General features: G+C 39.8%; 1 protein-coding gene across 1 annotated transcript in view; it reads right to left on the minus strand.

The window, feature by feature from the left end:
• Positions 1-19,839, minus strand: part of LOC139449349 (uncharacterized) — a 261,844-nt gene extending 242,005 nt beyond the window's left edge. The window contains exon 1 of the mRNA XM_071230674.1: positions 19,769-19,839. The gene's annotated coding sequence lies outside the window, so the exon portion shown is untranslated. The remainder of the gene's footprint in view (positions 1-19,768) is intronic.
• Positions 19,840-20,215: the final 376 nt, after the last annotated feature.

Below are 20,215 nucleotides of genomic sequence, written 5' to 3' on the forward strand. Positions count from 1 at the left end.
CTCACCACCTACCCACCTCACCCTACCCTCTCCTCATCCTAACCCCACCCTCTCCTCATCCTCACCCCACCACCCTCTCCACCTCACCCTACCCTCTCTTCCTCACCACCTCCTACCCACCTTCTCCTCCTCACCCCACCACCCTTCCACCTCACCCCACCCTCTCCTACCCACCTTTCCTCCTCACCCCACCACCCTCTCCTCCTCATCCCACCACCCTCCCCACCTCACCCCACCCTCTCCTCACCACCTCCTACCCACCTTTCCTCCTCACACCACCACCCTCCCCACCTCACCCTACCCTCTCTTCCTCACCATCTCCTACCCACCCTCTCCTCCTCACCCCACCACCCTTAAACCTCACCCTACCCTCTCTTCCTCACCTCCTACCCACCTTTCCTCCTCACCCCACCACCTTCCCCACCTCACCCTACCCTCTCTTCCTCACCATCTCCTACCCACCCTCTCCTCCTCACCCCACCACCCTTAAACCTCACCCTACCCTCTCTTCCTCACCACCTACCCACCTCTCCTCCTCACCCCACCACCCACTCCTCCTTCTCACCCCACCCTCTCCTCATCCTAACCCCACCCTCTCCTCATCCTCACCCCACCACCCTCTCCACCTCACCCTACCCTCTCTTCCTCACCACCTCCTACCCACCTTCTCCTCCTCACCCCACCACCCTTCCACCTCACCCCACCCTCTCCTACCCACCTTTCCTCCTCACCCCACCACCCTCTCCTCTTCACCCCACCCTTTCCTCCTTCTCACCCCACCCCTTTTTCATCCTCACCCCACCACCCTCTCCTCCTCACCCCAACACCCTCTCCTCATTCTCACCCCACCACCCTTTCCACTTCAACTCACCCTCTCCTCCTCACCCTGCACTCTCCTCCTTCTCACCCCACCCTCTCCTCATCATAACCCCACCCTCTCCTCATCCTCACCCCACCACCCTCTCCACCTCACCCCACCCTCTCCTCTTCACCACCTCCTACCCACACTCTCTTCCTCCTACCCACCCTCTCCTCACCCCACCCTCTCCTCCTACCCACCCTCTCCTTCTCACCCACCACCCTCTCTTCCTCCTCACCCCACCACCCTTTCCTCTCCTTTGTCCTCATCCAACCCTACCATAAGATTCTCCCCACCCCACCCCTTCCCATGAGATTCTCCCCCAATCTCTCCTTCATTGTCTCCACCTCTTCTAGTTCTACCCACCCAATCTCTCCTAGCACTCTCCATTCCAACCAGCCATCAGTTTCTCTATCACAGCCTTCCAAAACATTCTCCCCACTCGCCCTATTATATATACGAGGTCCTTGATATGTTGAAACATTAATAAATGTGCTGGTCTAGGATCCCACAAGAAATCAACTTGTTCACAAAGATAGACGAGTCCAAGACTTGAGCAGTACCAAGACTTCTGCTGAGAGCTGGTCTGATTCCCACTGTAGGAGTCGCCCTGAAGCTAACCACATTTAGTCAGGTACAAATCTCGCACGCAGATAGCTGTGACTCTGGTGACCGAACCAATCAGTGACAGGGACCCCCAGCAACCCTCCCCAGACCACTAATCAGCTGCCACCATAAGCTCTGATTAGATGCCTCTTCACCAGTAATTGCTACGTGTGCACAAAAGCCAGACACTGAACTCTGAAGTATCTAGTGTCTTTAAACTACCAGTGTGCTTCTCTGCTGATTGAACAGGATAGTTTTATCATTCCTGCAGGCTTATTATGAAAGTTGATATTGTTATTAATATATATACTGAATGTTAATTATGAACGTTGAAGATGTAATTAACACTTCATGTTAATTATGAAAGTTCAAGTCATTATTAATACTCCATGTTAATTATGAAAGTCTAAGTTGTTATTAGTACTTCATTGCAATTATGAACAAACTGAAGTCATTATAATACTGCATGTTAATTATGAAAGTTGAAGTCATTATTAACACTGCATTTTAATTATGAAAGTCTAAGTTGTTATTAATACTTCATTGCAATTATGAAAAAACTGAAGTCATTATTAATACTTCATGTTAATTACTAAAATTGTAATCAATATTATTAATTTTTGTGTATTACAGGCACATCAATAGAGCTAAAAAACATACACACAAAATAGAACTGCAAATTTATACCCGAGCCAAGAAAATGACTGTTTGGTATATCAACAATTCAGCACAACCTTCAACAAAATGAACCATTGTCTGCAAAAGTCATTCCTTCATTCCTCAGTGGGCATCTCATTCTATATAAGTTCCAACATACTGCTTCCCCTACAACTAACACAGCCAAATATGCATATTGTTTTAACTTGTTGCAAAGGCCCAACAATTAACAGTTTACAGCCACAGCAGACAATGGCTGATGCCCAGGGATTGCCCTCTCCAGACCCAACAAACAGCCAAAATTGACAATGTCACTCTCCATGCTTGTGCCGCAAACAAGTACGTGTATTTTTCGCATTCAAATTCTTTACTCTGTCAAGGGCACGACACAAGTGTGGCCATCATGGAGGGCCAAGACAGTCAAATACTTGCGATTGTCAGCTCTCAATGGGGGGAATTCCAGGCAGGATTGAGTGGGAGAGAGATTGAGTATGTGGTCATGGGGTGTGGAGAATAGTGATTTTGACTTCACCTGCAAACCGATCTTTGGAAGATACCGTATTCGACGTAATAAGTGCCCTGCTCTAATAAGCGCACACAGCGATATTTGCCAATATATTGGCTAGTGAACAATACCAATTAGCACCCCTTCCGATTGATCAATGTACACAACACTTATCTTTTTGCATATAATACGTACTCATGTGTTATATGCACCCTTAATTATAGGCATTTAAATTCTGGAAAAATGTATCTCACGTATATAAACATTTCAGGCTGTCAGCATAAACCATGAAATTTATCTTTCAACTCTGTCTTTTTCACCAAAATAATATTATAATAAGAGCCCCCTATTTCTAATTTTGAGAGCACCCTGGGCACTTATTACGTCGAATACGGTATCTTTGTGGGAGCTGACTTTCTGTCAGCTGCTGGAGACAGAGTTTGGAATTTCAAAATTGATCATTGGGCCGAGGAAGTAAACAATGATAAAAATTAAAAATAAGAACATCATACATTTTAAAACACTTTCTGTCAGTATATTTCATGTAAATAATAAATAAAACAGCAAATCTCTGAAACAATATTTTTCGACACGAACACATCTGATGGGAAGCATTACAACAGCATCAGGACTTGTAACCATATCTGTTTGGCATTTGTGTCGTCATGCATGTCATACTAAACTGTGTTGTCCTCATAACTAATCTAAATGAAAATAATTTGAAATTAATCGATAACATTGTTTGACATCGATTTGAAAGTGAAACCAATCAGTCCATGATGAAATTGATTAACAGGACCAACACTACGTGGAAAGATGCTGACAATGTCATGATATGTTGATATACCATTTATACCATATTTGGTGTAATAAGTACCTCGAGAGCTTAGAAAATTGACAAAGGGGGTTGTTTATTAAAGTGAGGTGAAATTGGGTTTAACGTCGCGTCCAAGATTATTGCACTTATATAGCGACGTGCATGTACGTGTGTGTGTTTGTGTGGCTGCTTGTACTAGTCCGGACTGATGCCGATTTATAGTGCTAGCTCACTGAGATACCATGCCGCAGTTTAACATGAATACCCCACTCAGACACAGTATACTGACTCCGAGCCGACCAGTCCTTGTTTTAGCCCCTTAATGCCGAGCGCCAGACAGGGTAACAACAAGTACCATCTTTTAACGTCTTTTGGTATGACGCGGTCGGGGATCGAACCCCGGACCTTCCGCTCTCCGGGCGGACGCTCTACCACTAGACCACGGAGGCTGTCGTTGTTTATTAAAACAATACACAATCATTAAATTTGTTTTCAGAGATCAAGTGTTAACAAACTGAGTTCAAAACAAAACTGAAACATTTTTCCTATCAGTCACTTGGCAGTTACCGTAAATATCCATTTTACCTTGCTGTTTTCTATAAGCATGATAAGAAATGTGAAATATCCACAAGAAAAAATAGACTGTCATTTGAATTATATTACATTAAAATGTAAAGGTTACTTTCAGATTGGACTAGACGTTGGTCAGGGGTATACATGTCACAGGAGCAGAGCACTTAATATGGCGAATACGGTCATTTAAAAATAACGTTACTAGGATTCACTAGGATGTTTGAAGTTATCTGCAGGAGAAATATTTTGATGCACCTGCTATATACAGGCATAGGATCAAGGGTTTCCTGACTTGTACATTTCTCCCACCATATGCACACTGAACACACAAAATGGCCAACCCAACCCGACCCAACACAACAGTATTTCAGAGGGCGTATTTAAAGATAGATACAAAATCAAACCTGATACCAAGTTATTAGAAATAACAATTTCAGGTACTGTGCGGAATGAAATAAGCTGTCAAAAAAAAAACATGTTGATCTTTTCCAAGCTATGAATAATTTCAGACCAAATTGAACTCCTATCTTCCCCACACCCACGCACACAATAAAAACTGACATTGGAGAAGCATTACAAAAACACGCTTTTATTATGTCAGTTTTTAGTTTTTCATAAAAGCTTAAATGTTAAATTTGGTTTTATAAGTTTGATGAACAACATGTTAACATCTCTAAAAGCTCAGGACATTGTAGTTTGTGACAGCAATCATCGTCGCAATCTCTGAATAATAGTTTTTGTCTCTTGTAACTTGGCATATAGATCTCAACAAAATGCTTTCAACACAAATTCTTACAGGGTCATAGGCTTCATAGGTTTAAACAAATTAAAGCGAAAATGTTAAGGAAGGCTTTGTCAGTTCATTTTCTCAAGAGTTTCATACCAACAATCTTGAAATTATTTACAAATACAAATCAACTGTTTCAGTGTTATTTTCCATGTAGGCAACATACAGGAGTCACCTTTAGTCCCCACATTCTCTTTAACTCTAAAAATACCTTGAAATTTGCACATGTTTTGCCACCTGCAATTAAGCCCTGGACATGAGGGACCATCTCAAAAGTTTGTAATTGTTTATATCAAGGTTGATAAAAAAAAAACATGTTGCACAGCTTGGGGTAATATCTGATCTTGTCATACTTGATGATTAGAAGAATCTTTTTATAAGCTTGGATCCTACTTTTCTTTCATCACTGTAACTCCTTCCAGGGTCAGATCACACCAATGGTATTTTGATACTATCCCTCCATGCATAACAACATCAAGTGTCTGCAGGTTGGTAAATGTCATTGTTTTGGGAAAGTCAACAGGGCCACAAAATACCCCTGGGCCCACTTGCACAAAGCGATCTTAGCGCTAAGACTATCGTAAGCCTATGTTAAAGTATAGGAGTTACGATCACCTTAGCGCTAAGATCGCTTTGTGCAAGTGGGCCCTGATCTGTGTCACCATGACCTTCAACATCACTCAAGGATTGGATAAAATACTTGTTTAGTTAGGCTTCTTCAATAACATGTTAATCATGTGTTCATGAATACATGGAATATGTAGCACAACATCAGAGAATATCAAAAACAAGTTTTTATATATTATCCCTGTATGTTTGAAATCTGTTAAGGAAGACAATTTAAAAGCCAATTTGACAGAATAAAATGCAATCAAACAGAATCATGTTATATACAGCTGCCCTTTCAACACCAATGCCTGCCATAATATATCCTCAGGATTACGTTTCACAAAATAAACCGTTTTTAAAAAATTATTGTCGTAAAGATATAAGGTCTGCCTTTTCACAATGAAACCTGTGACAATGGTAGTCCTGATGAAACATAGACGTCATGTTTCCAAGAAAATTCAACCTAGAAAAAATAATCGGAAAAAAAATATCATGATAGTGCAAGGGTGTATATTTATTGACTTTCATCATCTTATCACTTACCATTTCCTCAATTAAAAGCTGGGCATCGAATAACATTGGGTGTCGATTAAATGTCCGGCCTCTATGAAAACCTTGGTAATTTTTTTAATGCACAGAATACTCCCCATTTCTATATTTGCAATAAAATGTCAGGGGTAAAGAGTGTCAGAAAGAAATATATGTCTTGGCGTTTAATCGAGGAAATACGGCAATATCACCTGTGAGTAAGTGAGTGAATAGGGATTGAGTGAGTGAGTGAATAGGGATTGAGTGAGTGAGAGAGTGATCAAGTGATTGAGGGTGTGACTAGGTTGGTGGTTGAGTGAGTGAGTGAGTGAGTGAGTTTTACGCCGCTTTTAGCAATATTCCAGCAATATCATGTCGGGGGACACCAGAAATTGGCTTCACACATTGTACCCATGTCGGGAATCGAACCTGGGTCTTCGGCGTGACGAGTGAACAGCTACCGGAATGGCTACCCGACCGCCCCCAATATCACCTGTGGTAAACAAGGTGCCACTTACTAACTATTTATATCTCAGCAGAAATGCTAACAAATAAGAAGTTCCAAGGTCCCCACAAAACATCTGTTGGTTCAGGCTTCTGCCAACTCGGAGTCTAAAACCAGTCATTATGGGGGGGGGGGGGCTCTCAACTGATCAACTGCGTGTTATTATTTCATGTCAATCACTAAATATAAAGAAATTTACACTCTGTAACTCATCCCCTGCTTCTTCCCAATTAAAGTTATTATTTTCAACTGACATTAACATCTGACATAGACCCATCACAAGACATTTAAATGTTACGCTCATTGACATTCACATCAAAAGTATCTTGCTTTTTGGAAACTTATAACACGATTATTTTTCCTCATTTTACATATGAGCCTTCATTTAAATAAATAATATTTTTTAAATAAGCTCTAGATCGCTTACACTCAAGATCTTTTCAGGAAAATAAAAACTAACATCATTGTTTAAAAGCATTTTCAAAGAACATTCAGAATTCTCAGCTTACAAAGCTGACATTTACTCCTGAGAGTTTATTTAAATCAACACTGAACCTGTTCAATTTCTTTTTAGTTTGCCTTTCACAACTTGGCAATTTCATCATTAGAGATAAAAAAATATATTTGAAAAAAGTGAAAACACATGTTGTATGTCTTGAAAAGTTTCCTTTAATCAATGCCACACTAATCCAGCTATATGCCAACAGCCTGTGAATAACAAAGTCTTGACTTTCAAACCAGTGGTGGATATTATGAGCAGCCAGAATTTTACGTGACACTCAAATGTGCGTCCAGTATGCACAAATGGAGATGTAAAACCCTGGCAACGGTTCAAGTCATCAGGATACGATGATACACAATGAACACGTCACCAAATATGATCCCCTCAACCATTAAGTTGCCTCATACCACAAGGATAGGTTGCTGGGGACCCATATAATCTGGAATACCCAAAGTACAAAGTATGTATTAGATAGAAAGAGTGTCACAAGACATTGCAGAAAAACGAATATGCATTACATGCACAGAATATCCTGTGAACAGTGTTGACTATATTTTGTTTGTTGTTTAGCACTGCACTCAGCAATATTAAAGCCTTGTGACGGCCGTCTGTATATAATCAAGTCTGGACCAGACAATCCAGTGATTGACATCATGAGCATCAATCCACACAATTGGGATACGATGACATGCATCAACGAAGTCAGCGAGCCTGAACATCTGATCCAGTTAGTCGCCTTTTACGACAAGCATGGGTTGCTGAAGACCTATTCTTCACGGATTCGTTCACTATGTGGGAGAAATCATTCAATGGGTCAAAGGATCTGGGCAGGCTTACACCATATCATACAGTACAGCTCAATCCTTTTCATTTTTCAATTACCGTATTTGACGTAATAAGCCCCCCGCTCTAAGAAGCTCCCACGGCGATATTTGCTAATATATTGGTAAGTGAACAATCCCAATTAGTACCCCTTCCGATTGATCAGTGTACACAAGACTCATTTATTCGTGCATAATACACACTCGTGTGTTATATGCACCATTATTATGGGCATTTAAATTTTGGAAAATATATCTGTCGTGTATATTACGCACAGACTTTTCTTTTGTATCATATTAGGCTGTCAGCATAAACCACAATATTAACAATCTGTCAACACTGCTTTTTTTCTTACCAAAACTATATTCTAAAAGCCCCCTTTTTGTATTTTTGAGAGCGCCATGGACGCTTATTACTCCGGATACGTTATTTTTAGGAAAACACTATTACTTTAGTTTGGAAGTTATTGTGGCCCTGTGTCAGAATTGTCAAATTCAGTCATGAATCGTAAATGAAATCTGGTATTATAATTCAGGATATTAATACTGATAGGTAGTGCCGAAGATACAATAACAGTTTCGAAGTTTTAGCGCTGCAGTCATTTTAGGTGTGAGTGAGCAATTTGGGTGTAATGCCAATTTGAACTGTATTTAAGTCATACCATGATGTGTCATTTACCACTTTGGTATGGTATGGTGCTGACAATCCTAGAAACAAGGAATGGTGCTGACAATCCTAGAAACAAGGAATGGTGCTGACAATCCTAGAAACAAGGAATGGTGATGACAATCCTAGAAACAGGGAATGGTGATGACAATCCTAGAAACAGGGAATGGTGCTGACAATCCTAGAAACAGGGAATGGTGCTGACAATCCTAGAAACAGGGAATGGTGATGACAATCCTAGAAACAGGGAATGGTGCTGACAATCCTAGAAACAGGGAATGGTGCTGACAATCCTAGAAACAAGGAATGGTGATGACAATCCTAGAAACAAGGAATGGTGATGACAATCCTAGAAACAGGGAATGGTGCTGACAATCCTAGAAACAAGGAATGGTGATGACAATCCTAGAAACAGGGAATGGTGATGACAATCCTAGAAACAGGGAATGGTGCTGACAATCCTAGAAACAGGGAATGGTGCTGACAATCCTAGAAACAGGGAATGGTGATGACAATCCTAGAAACAGGGAATGGTGATGACAATCCTAGAAACAGGGAATGGTGCTGACAATCTTAGAAACAAGGAATGGTGCTGACAATCCTAGAAACAGGGAATGGTGATGACAATCCTAGAAACAGGGAATGGTGCTGACAATCCTAGAAGCATATTCAGGGTTCTAGGTGTAGGTTTGTGTGCACAGAGAAACAGCAGTGTTCACTCAGAGAGCTTGGAGGAGCCAGGATTAGATATCAATCTTAACTTGGTTATTAGGCAGGAACCACAAAGCCTGTTGACACATGGCTGAAGGTAGATTGTTCAGTTCCCAGAGCCAGGAACTAAAGTACATTAAATGTGCACAAGTACTTAAGTTAACTCAGAATAGAATGTTTATTGGAACCCATAAGTCATGACCCTGTCACACCAGACACCCTCTTATACAGATGATTGCTTTTAGGAATTCCTGATTTCTTCATATGACAATAGTTAATCTGTGTCATGACAGATTATAATTAAAGTCAAAAACAAAATTGGGTGTTCCTTAACTTCTCTTGAAGAGTATATAACATGGGTAATGCCAACTCCAAAATTTCGGTAAACACATTGTTCCTGAGCACTTTGTATAGTGATCCATGTTTTGAATGTAATTAGGACTGTACAGAGGCTGTGGGCTACATACTCAATAAAACAGCTGCCTTGACTTGAAATGCTGAAAAGGACAAGGTAGGATAGGAGCCTTTATTGGCCCACTGGAATTGTTAAATATGAAGGCGAGGGTAAACTTTGTAACAATGGGGTGAGTGAGTGAGTGAGTGCGTGAGTGAGTGAGTGAGTGAGTGAGTGAGTGAGTGAGTGTGAGAGTGAGTGAGTGAGTGAGTGAGTGTGTGTGTGTGTGAGTGAGTGTTAGAGTGAGTGAGTGAGTGGGTGAGTGAGTGTGAGAGTGAGTGAGTGAGTGGGTGAGTGTGAGAGTGAGTGAGTGAGTGAGTGAGTGAGTGAGTGAGTGTGAGAGTGAGTGAGTGTGAGAGTGAGTGAGTGAGTGAGTGAGTGAGTGTGAGAGTGAGTGAGTGAGTGAGTGAGTGTGAGAGTGAGTGAGTGGGTGAGTGAGTGAGTGAGTGAGTGAGTGGGTGAGTGTGAGAGTGAGTGAGTAAGTGAGTGAGTGAGTGAGTGAGTTTTACAGTTATATTATGGTGTACATACAAAAGGAATAAACATAAGCAGTTTATGTAGTGTAGACTATACAGAGGCAGGTTGTCACTGCATAGAGTCACAGTATGTTAAAAACAATAGAAATGAAAACGCAATATTTTCCAAAATTCATAAACTTTACAAACACACTGAACACAATGTCTTTTAAACATGCACACTATCCAAACATAAACAGAAATGTGAATCCTCAAACATGTATATTTCTTTGATATCCCAAAGGAACGATATGATGAAAATTCCTTTCCACTAAGATAATCCTTCCTATTGTTGAAGATCAGTATATGGGTCAGAGAGTGGGCGTCGTCCTCCTCCCTCACAACTGGATCTGTCTAATGGCCTGTGAGATAGGAAGGACTTCACAGCAACCAGTCAAGCGGGACAAGGAGAGAGCATGTTGGGCTAGTCTTCAGCGACAATAAACACTGGCTACACTTGTAATAATAAACTCTGTGAATGACTGACAAGCCTACAAGAAAGACAACACTTCCTAAGGAGAACTTTGATGTAAACATGAGATGAACACAATAACTGTTTATCATTGAGGCACACATCTCACTTCACACAAGAGGCAGACTGGAGGCTGGCAGTCTGGTTGGGTTTAACATTTATTGCTTATTTAATGACACACTGGGCAATATTTCAGCTAGATGACAAGCCTGTACATCAAGCCTGGACCAGATAAACCAGTGACTGATGTCATGAGCCAGGATCCACATCGTCGGGGTCAATGACATGCATTCAGGACTGCTGGGGAACAATTCTAACTTGGAGTAATAATAAGATAGTCCATTTATTATACCCCCAGACCGCCTCCGTGGTCTAATGGTAGAGCGTCCACCCGGAGAGCGGAAGGTCCGGGGTTCGATCCCCAGCCGCGTCATACCAAAAGACGTTAAAAGATGGTACTTGTTGTTACCCTGTCTGGGGCTCGGCATTAAGGGGCTAAAACAAGGACTGGTCGGCTCGGAGTCAGTATACTGTGTCTGAGTGGGGTATTCATGTTAAACTGCGGCATGGTATCTCAGTGTGCTACCACTATAAATCGGCATCAGTCCGGACTAGTACAAGCAGCCACACACACACACATACACGTGCATGCACGTCGCTATATAAGTGCAATAATCTTGGACGCGACGTTTAACCCCATTTCACCTCACCTCACCTTATTATACCCCGACCTTTACCTTTTAAGTCGGGGGTATATAGTTATACCAAGGTTCCGTCTGTCCGTCCGTCCGACCGAAAACTTTGTCCGCGCGATTTCTCTTAAACTATCCAGTGGATTCATCTCAAACTTAGTACATATAATCTGTGTCATATGGAGGGGTGCAGTCAAAAGACAAAAAATTGTTTTTATTAATTTTCCATTTTTTTATGAATTTTTCAAACCCTAACCCTATCCATTATTTAATTTGAAACTACCGACACACTAGGCGGGTCGGGGTATTGGTGAGCCACGCTCACTTTTGCCTTTGTATTGTGCTGTTCTCCTTGCAGAAGCATGCTTTCAGTGCTGTGATGTTATCATTCCATTTAATGGATCAGTGTGCACTTCATTTTCATTCCATGCTCCCTAGGGAGTATACAACCCATGTTACATGTGCAGCAATCGAGGTTAACAGTCACCATCTCATATGGGAGTGAGTGAGTGAGCATGGTTTTACGCCGCTTTTAGCAATATTCCAGCAATATCACGGCGGGGGACACCAGAAATGGGCTTCTCATATTGTACCCATGTCGAGAATCGAACCCGGGTCCTCGGTGTGACGAGTGAACGCTTTAACCACTAGGCTACCTGACCGCCCCAATCTCATATGGAAGAATCATGCGTTCTTTAAGTTGTTTTGAGTAGTTTATGTAATACAAGATGTAGGAAGTCTAACTTGTATGGAAAGATATAGGTGTATTATTGAAAAGATGGACAAAGAGAGCCATAAAGATAAACAAATTGTTGTTTCTTGATACAAGTCTCTTTAATCAAGGTCAAAGAGTAGATTCTTTCTGCCGACAATTTACAATCCCAAGGTCATTTCCAAACAGGACTGGTGACTGTAACCTGAACTAGTTCTGTCCAGAACTCGTCACATTCCAGAACACTTGTACCTCATTAAATTTTCTATTAACAAAAGAAATAACATATACTACAACATACCAAAATAAACATATCCATACAATTTCTAAATTTGATAGCACAAATTTAGGGACTGGTGCTTATGCTAAACAATGGGAATGGTTCTTGTGTTACACGGCAATATAACTTAGAAACGGTTTGACGGCAAAGGTTTTGCATGATGATTTTACAGGAATTATTTCACTACTTCAGCTGAGGCCAATCATTTTCCTTGTTATACAGAAATGAAGTATTACACTTTCAAAACTTTGCAAATTAAATATTGCTGTTTGACTAAAACTATTTTTAACAATATTTCTTTTTGTGTTCAATAGCGAAATGCTTTTATGACAAAGGCTTTTATTTTTTAAATCAATGTAAAAAAATCACACAATATCTTCTTTTTGTATCTTCGCACAACAATCCATAAATTTAGATTGTGATTCTGCTGGAGACAAATGTAATTTGTACATTTTCATGATATTAGCAACTTTGACAGGACATTCTTCTATACCTTCACCAAAATTGAAAAATAATCAGTCAATGTCCTGGAAAATGAACCGATCTGAATCCCTGAGAGAAATAACATGGCCTAGCATTAGATACAGGGACAAGATTTCATTTGTCAAATATTTTATCAACAGTTAAACAAAACAGTTTTCTACAATTGAAAACTTTACAATCATGTGTGTAAATGAAAGCTCTCAAGGCATCTTACACTTCAAGTCAGTAACCATACTTTTGTTTTGGAGTGTCTCGCTGATGAAACATTCCAGCAGTGCACGTCTACATACCTGACCAGGTAATAACGATGTTTTCTACATTACTCACCTGGAACATCCCCCAAGCTTGTCACCTCGAGCATTTAATTTAACCTTTCTTAATAATGGTGACATTATTCTCCACTGACACACTGGGAGAAACATGTCCCCAGCAGGCCTCCATTTGCAAAACAGTTGGAAAGCCAGCTGACTTCACGCACTTCCCTTTGTCAACTGTTGGGTCATTTGTCACTGTCCACGAGGGTGCAATAACATGAGTAGTGAGCCTTGGTGTACTTATTTATCTTACCTCACATTAACATACTAGCTTCTGATTGGTTAAGGGTGGGCAATTATTCTCCATGAAGCACAATCACGACACCCGCTTAGAAATCAATCAGAACACATCTTCAATAACTCGCATAAGGTATGTTTGCGACAAATTTTGTTAACTCAGTGTGGACTTATATTACAAGCCTGAATGAATTTTGGTTAGAAACATTCCTTGCCAACTGATCCCTCGGTACATATGGTGTGATGTACCCTATGTGTGATTCTAAACCCCTTCTACACTAACATGTTAACAACTGATACTGTACACACCAATATTCCTGATATATGACGAGGGTCTGTAAATACAGTCAGACAGACAATCCAGTCATTGACATCATGAGCATCGATCTACATGTCTGCGACACATTGACACGCATCAACCAAGTCACTGTGTCTGACCACCCAATCTATTTATTCACCTCTTACAACAAGCATAGATTTCTTGGACCACTTCTAACCAGTAATCACCAGAGGTCAGAGGTTAACATAGGAGTAAACTAAGACAATAAACACCCATATGATAACATGGGCGGATACAGAGGGTGGGTGCAGGGGTGTGCACCCCCCCTTTTTCTTTCGAAAAAAATCTTTATTTCTGTATAAATTACCACCAAAGACAATAAATAGATCTTAATTGTGCACCACCCCTTTTCAAAAAAGCTGTATCCGCCCATGGATAATGAGTGTTGAGAATCATTTTGAGAGACACATGAAGTGAAACTCAAAACATGCAGTGACATAGTGAGTGAGTGAGTATGGCTTTACACCACTTTTAGCAATATTCCAGCAATATCATGGCAGGAGACACCAGCAATGGGCTTTACACACTGTTGGTTGGTTTGATGTTTAACGCCGCACTCAGCAATATTCCAGCTATATGACGGCGGTCTGTAAATAATCGAGTCTGCACCAGACAATCCAGTGATTAATATTATGAGCATCGATCCACGCAATTGGGATTGATGACATGCATCAACCAAGTCAGCGAGTCTGACCACCCGATCTCGTTAGTTGCCTTTTATACAAGCATAGTCACCTTTTACGGCAAGCATGGGTTGGTGAAGACCTATCTTCACGGGTCGCTTTACACACTGACTCTTTTTATTGTCCACTCATATTCCCTATAATCTTACCCAGAATCCCACAGGTCAGCAGTGGTGTAACATAGGATGACACAGTATCGGAATGCAAGGTTAGGATGTTACCCCACATAAAATATTTTGTCCAATACTGATAAATTTAAGGAGTGAGTGAGTTGGGATTAACGCTGATTTGAACAGTATTTCAGTTACCATATTTATCGCAATAAGCGCCTCACTCCTATAAGCACCCCCTTATCAACTTCCATACTATTCTGTAAGTCGTCTATATAAAGGGCGGTGGGGTAGCCTAGGGGTTAAAGCGTTCGCTCGTCATGCTAACGACCGGGGTTCAATTCCCCACATGTGTGACGCCCATTTGTGGTGTCCCTCGACGTGATATTGCTAGAATCATTGACGTCTGAACGAAGTCTGTTCTACTCCTTAATCCCAGACATAAAATTGTACTCGTTGTGAATGGTTTTGCAAAGTATCTTTGTCAATTTTCTCAGCACCTGGGGCATATATTTATCAAATATGGTACATCATGGTGTGTTGGGAGGAAAGCCTGAAGTGATACTGGTTGTAAACACTTGACTGTGGTGACATCAACTAGCTTGGATGTGGTGCAGACAAAACAAGAAACATAATCAGGGCAAAACGGGATTCAAACCACTCCTTAGGGATGTAACTCCTTGAATTGCAGCTCTTAGACCACCTGGCCACCTGAGTAAACCAAAGAATGGATGCTTTAAATATTAACTGTGAGTCACATTGGACACAAAAGTGTATGGACTTTGTAATGATGGAAGCTAAACTGTATACCTAAGTAATCTTAAATTCTTGTTTTATAAAGAAATCCATAGATTTAAAAATTAGATCATATTCAACATAATAAATACAATGAATACACTCTGGTTGATAACAAACTGTGTGTAAAAACGGCACTGTTTGGTTGTAATATATTCTTAAGCTATAAAGTGGTACTAAGCCTCGGGCTCTCTAAGTCTTAGACCACAACACACTAACGCATGTTGCCATGTATAAAACTATAAAAAAATAGAAATGCAGTTACAACCTGTATTAATACAAGTTGTACCATAAACTGACTTCTGGGTAAGAATATAGGGAATATGAGTGGACAATAAAAAGAGTCAGTGTGTAAAGCGACCCGTGAAGATAGGTCTTCAGCAACCCATGCTTGCCGTAAAAGGTGACTATGCTTGTTGTAAAAGGCAACTAACTAATCTACCTTCTGGGTTTTGGGACTTCAGGACGTTGCTCATTCCAAAAAACTTGCTTTGATGCTTATACTCGGTAATAATGTTTTGTCACTTCAAACATTAATCTGAAGCCTGACTTACCTGTTTTTTACTTCATTTTAAATTTTCTTTCTTGTGAATTTGTGTTGGCTCTAAAAATGTTGTCATGGCTACCAAGGAAATAACATAAGAAGCTATGAGGCTCTGAGGCAAATATCAAACTTTCTGGCCTGATAGCATGGATAATGCAGTGCAACTATACAAGACATTAAAAATATTTTAATTTTGTCCAAAAAAGACCAATTCCACGAGTAATACGATACATGAATCTACATGAATCTGATCCTACTAATACAACTACCATATATTCCTAACTCAAAGCATGCCATAAACAATTGCCTTGTCAAACTTCAGATGATTATTTAATATTTAACTCTCTCTTTTTTAACATGTTATCCCACAATTAAACTTTGGATCTGTTTCCTTAAAGTACATACAAAACATCAACAAGAGACATTTGAAGTCAAATTGAAAAAGAAATCTGAAAAATAAGTCATGCCAGTTCTAAGGAACTACTGAAATAAACTGGCAGCTCTATCCATGGATGTTACCTTCAACTGAAGATGTATAGCTTAAGTGTTGCCATATTGACGGCTATCATCATGCAGTGTCTTAAACAGCATCCCCAGCAGGATAAGACTTCACACAGTCAACACAAAACCACATGCCACAGTTATGAAATTAATCCTTGTAAATCACAACAGGGAGCCATCAAACTCACAAAAACACTTCCAAATAATGTCATCCAAGTCTGATTTCAGCACGTATTAACAATGAATTTATGGCAGTCTACGCCAAAAGCTTGGCTCCTAACATCATTACTGGGTACACTGTAGAGTTATCTTATGGAGTAGCGTCAGGAGATCTTACAACACTGTACAATTTTACTAGACTAGCCTTTGGACTTGTGGCTAAAGTCAGACTGTATGTACATTTTGATACTTCAAACAAGTGTGAAGGGGTGACTATTGTTTAATGCAACATCAGCAAATCTGTAGCTGTTCATGGTGATTAAATGTTAAATATGAAATTAATTTGGTATTGAGACAGGCTGTTTAGAGAGACAACAGGGAAATTACATAAACTATATGAGAGATAAACACATGTGACACGGCCTTGTCATTGTCACTCAACATTGACATAGGCAGTTTAATAACCCGTTTTCTATTTCTGACAAGATCTGTGTACATGCAAGTGTTTTGATACTTCACATGAGTAAATATTAACCTAACATGGCTTCTGAGACAACTAGATCTATCTTGCTAGGGGAACCTATAACTAAAGTCTGGGGCATATAGACATAACTGTGCAGTTAATAATTATTACCTTTACAAACAATGTTTCCGAACTCCTTCAAACATTAATATGTTGTACACATATTAAACAGTCTGTGCAATAACATGTGGTACATACCAGAGAGTTATTGGCTCATAATGAACTAATGGGTCCTGTCAAAACCTTTTATGTCATTTTTCATTTTTAATGACTGGATTTCAAAGGCCAGGAAATAACATAATCTCTGAAGTATATTTAATTTTATAAACTATAAATAAGCTACTCATAAACTAAAATGTTGATTCATATTAAACTGTCCGGTGATACTGATTCTAAAATGAATATAAGGCCTCTGATACGACCCCCTAACTATGCAGATCACTTCATGTGTGGTAGATCAAGCTTGAAACCTGTTAATGAATGAACATGACTTACAAGTTGTTATGTCACGGCACAAAGAAATGCATTAATATTGACAAGGTGATGTCATGCAAGTCAGCTCGTAAGAATACAGCCATCTTGTGCTTGAACACAGATATTTCATTAATCCAGTCAACTATTTTCCATCAGTAGCAAATTTGGATGTCATTACTGCACAGTATTAAACTGACTGTATAACTAAAACCTTCCTTCATATATTTGACCATTTACAATGAATAATGCTTTCCTACAACTAATGTTCCTCAGTGGCATACATCAAATGGTACGTCATATGAAGATACCATAACAAAAAGCACTTGCTAGGCATTATCAAAACTTGTTTAGTTTATGGCAATGGCAAATAGCAACCTGAAGTATTAAACATATCGATTTCTTCAACATTTTCATAAAAGAGAATCTAATGACAAGAGACATAGTTGATGTGATGTGTCAATGCCAACACCGATAGTACTGAAAGACACATATATTGTGCTTAAGCCCACGTTGATCTATTGAACAATGCAGTCAGGAGATGAGCATCAAGATATTAACTGTACTTAGTAAGTGCTTGGCATCATCACCTACGATAACAACTATTGTTTAAAATTACATGATATGTAAAATTTAATGAGTATAATTTGAGAAATATTCCAGTCATATCACGGCAGGGGATACCAGAAAATGAATTCACACATTGTTTTGTTTTGTTTTGTTTGTTGTTTAATGCCACACTCAGCAATATTTCAGCAATATGACAGCGGTCACGGTAAATAATCGAGAACGGACCAGATAACCCAGTGACTGACATCATGAGCATCGATCTATACAGTTGGGATACCATGCCATGCATCAACCAAGTCACTATGCCTCACCACCCGATCCCGTTAGTCGCCTCCTACGACAAGCATAATTGCTTTCACACATTGGGAATTAACCTTGGCTTTTGACATGACGAGCAAGTGTTTTTACTATTAACCCACCCACCCTTATAGACCAATTAATAACCAGGTCTTGCATGAGTAAACAGGGCTTATACTTCAGACTGACTGTCTTCACAGCCATGGTTGATGTAACGAGATTCGGTTAAACAGCAATCAAGGTAGGTGACATGTGATCGTCCAGTGCAACACATGGCTATCAATACCTAATGATTATGTCACACCTTTACTAATTGGTTTTCACACGATCAACACACCTGGTGGAAAGTGTTAAGTGATACACATTTAGGTATAATATCAATCAACAACTATTACTTCACACTTCAAATAGTAAACCATGGCAAACTGTACTATTTGTCTCAGAAATTGTTTTCATGTTCTTTTAGTTTCTGTGATCATAAAAAATATATCGTTAATTTATGAGTGATAAATTTATTTTTTTTCTCATCATAACATGTTTGATAATACCTTCAATACAACAATGTACCACACAGTGAATAATCTTAAGAAAAAGATATGACATTTAATATAATATATTAAGTATTATGATTAATATTGTAATTGGGGTGGGTGGAGTACTTGATATGATTCTACTCAATACATATGCTATATACAGTTAATTACCAACTGACTAGATGTTCTAATCAATATTCTGTTATAACCTCCCAGTGGGAAACAACACTGCTCTACATTTATGATGCCGAAAAACCCACTCTAGAACACTGTAAAACTGTGTTTCACTCATATGTCAATTTATAAGCAACAGTACACGTGTCAGTAATAAAATCGAGAGTAAATAGGTGATTAATGATTTACAACAAACTGCCCAGATTTTCACCCAAACGATATCTAGGCACATCGATTTTCTGGGATAAGGACTATGACAGCCCTATTGCTGTGTCTCCATGATACAATCTATACATTCTAAAGAAAGACATTTTTCGCGACAGTTAAAAAGCTTTAAGGCAGAAATGACATCAGGTAAGGACCGGGGTTGTTATATAAAAACGAGAAAAACTGTCATCTATCAGCTGTCTATATTTTGTTATGCACGGCTGGGCGACTTGCTGGATAAGTTGGCCGTCCTCGTCTTTCACAGTAAGCGCTCCCAGTTATAGAGATCGGTTGTTAAAGACAGACTTTTCTCCTAAGGAGGAGTCCAAACTACCGTAAAATCAACACACTTTGCAATCCCGTTCAAATTGCATTACACCGCAAGATCTAGGCGGCCTGCCAAATGTTACCTGCACATGCCAGGTAGATCCCGTCCCCACATGATCCTTTCGCCGGACAGTTTTTTACTTGACGTTTTCATGGCCCATAACAAAAAATGAAAGTACACAGATTTGTGTATAAAGTTTAGAAAACAGTTATAAAAAAGTGTCCCACCTGTAAAGATTTGTCAGGTTCCTTCCGAAAATCCACAAGACAACAAAATCGCGTTCATATCCAAGGTAAACGATCCGCACGCCTCTCAAGGCTTATATTGACAGTTTGCTACACGCAGGTGGCTGTTCGACGGTTCGGGTTATTCCGTATGTTTACGTTAGCACTGCGGAATTCACCGTCACTAGCCGGAACAGTATTCTACTTTCCTTACAACTACGGTTGTAAGTTCGAATGGTAGTCTGTTGACGATAAGCCATAACGTGGTCACATGAATACAGACAGATCTTTTCTGTAGAAAGACGAACAAATCTGGTTTACTGTTCATGATATTCTTACTAGTTCACCATCATGTCCTCAAACACATCTATCCATCACGCTATCTTAATATATATTATATTTTGTTTGTTTCACACTGTGCTGTTTACTGGTAAGCGAGAAAGTGTAAAG

The sequence above is a fragment of the Haliotis cracherodii genome, unplaced genomic scaffold (assembly GCF_022045235.1).
Source record: "Haliotis cracherodii isolate W230 unplaced genomic scaffold, xgHalCrac1.p SCAF_8, whole genome shotgun sequence".
Classification (NCBI taxonomy): Eukaryota; Metazoa; Mollusca; class Gastropoda; order Lepetellida; family Haliotidae; genus Haliotis; species Haliotis cracherodii.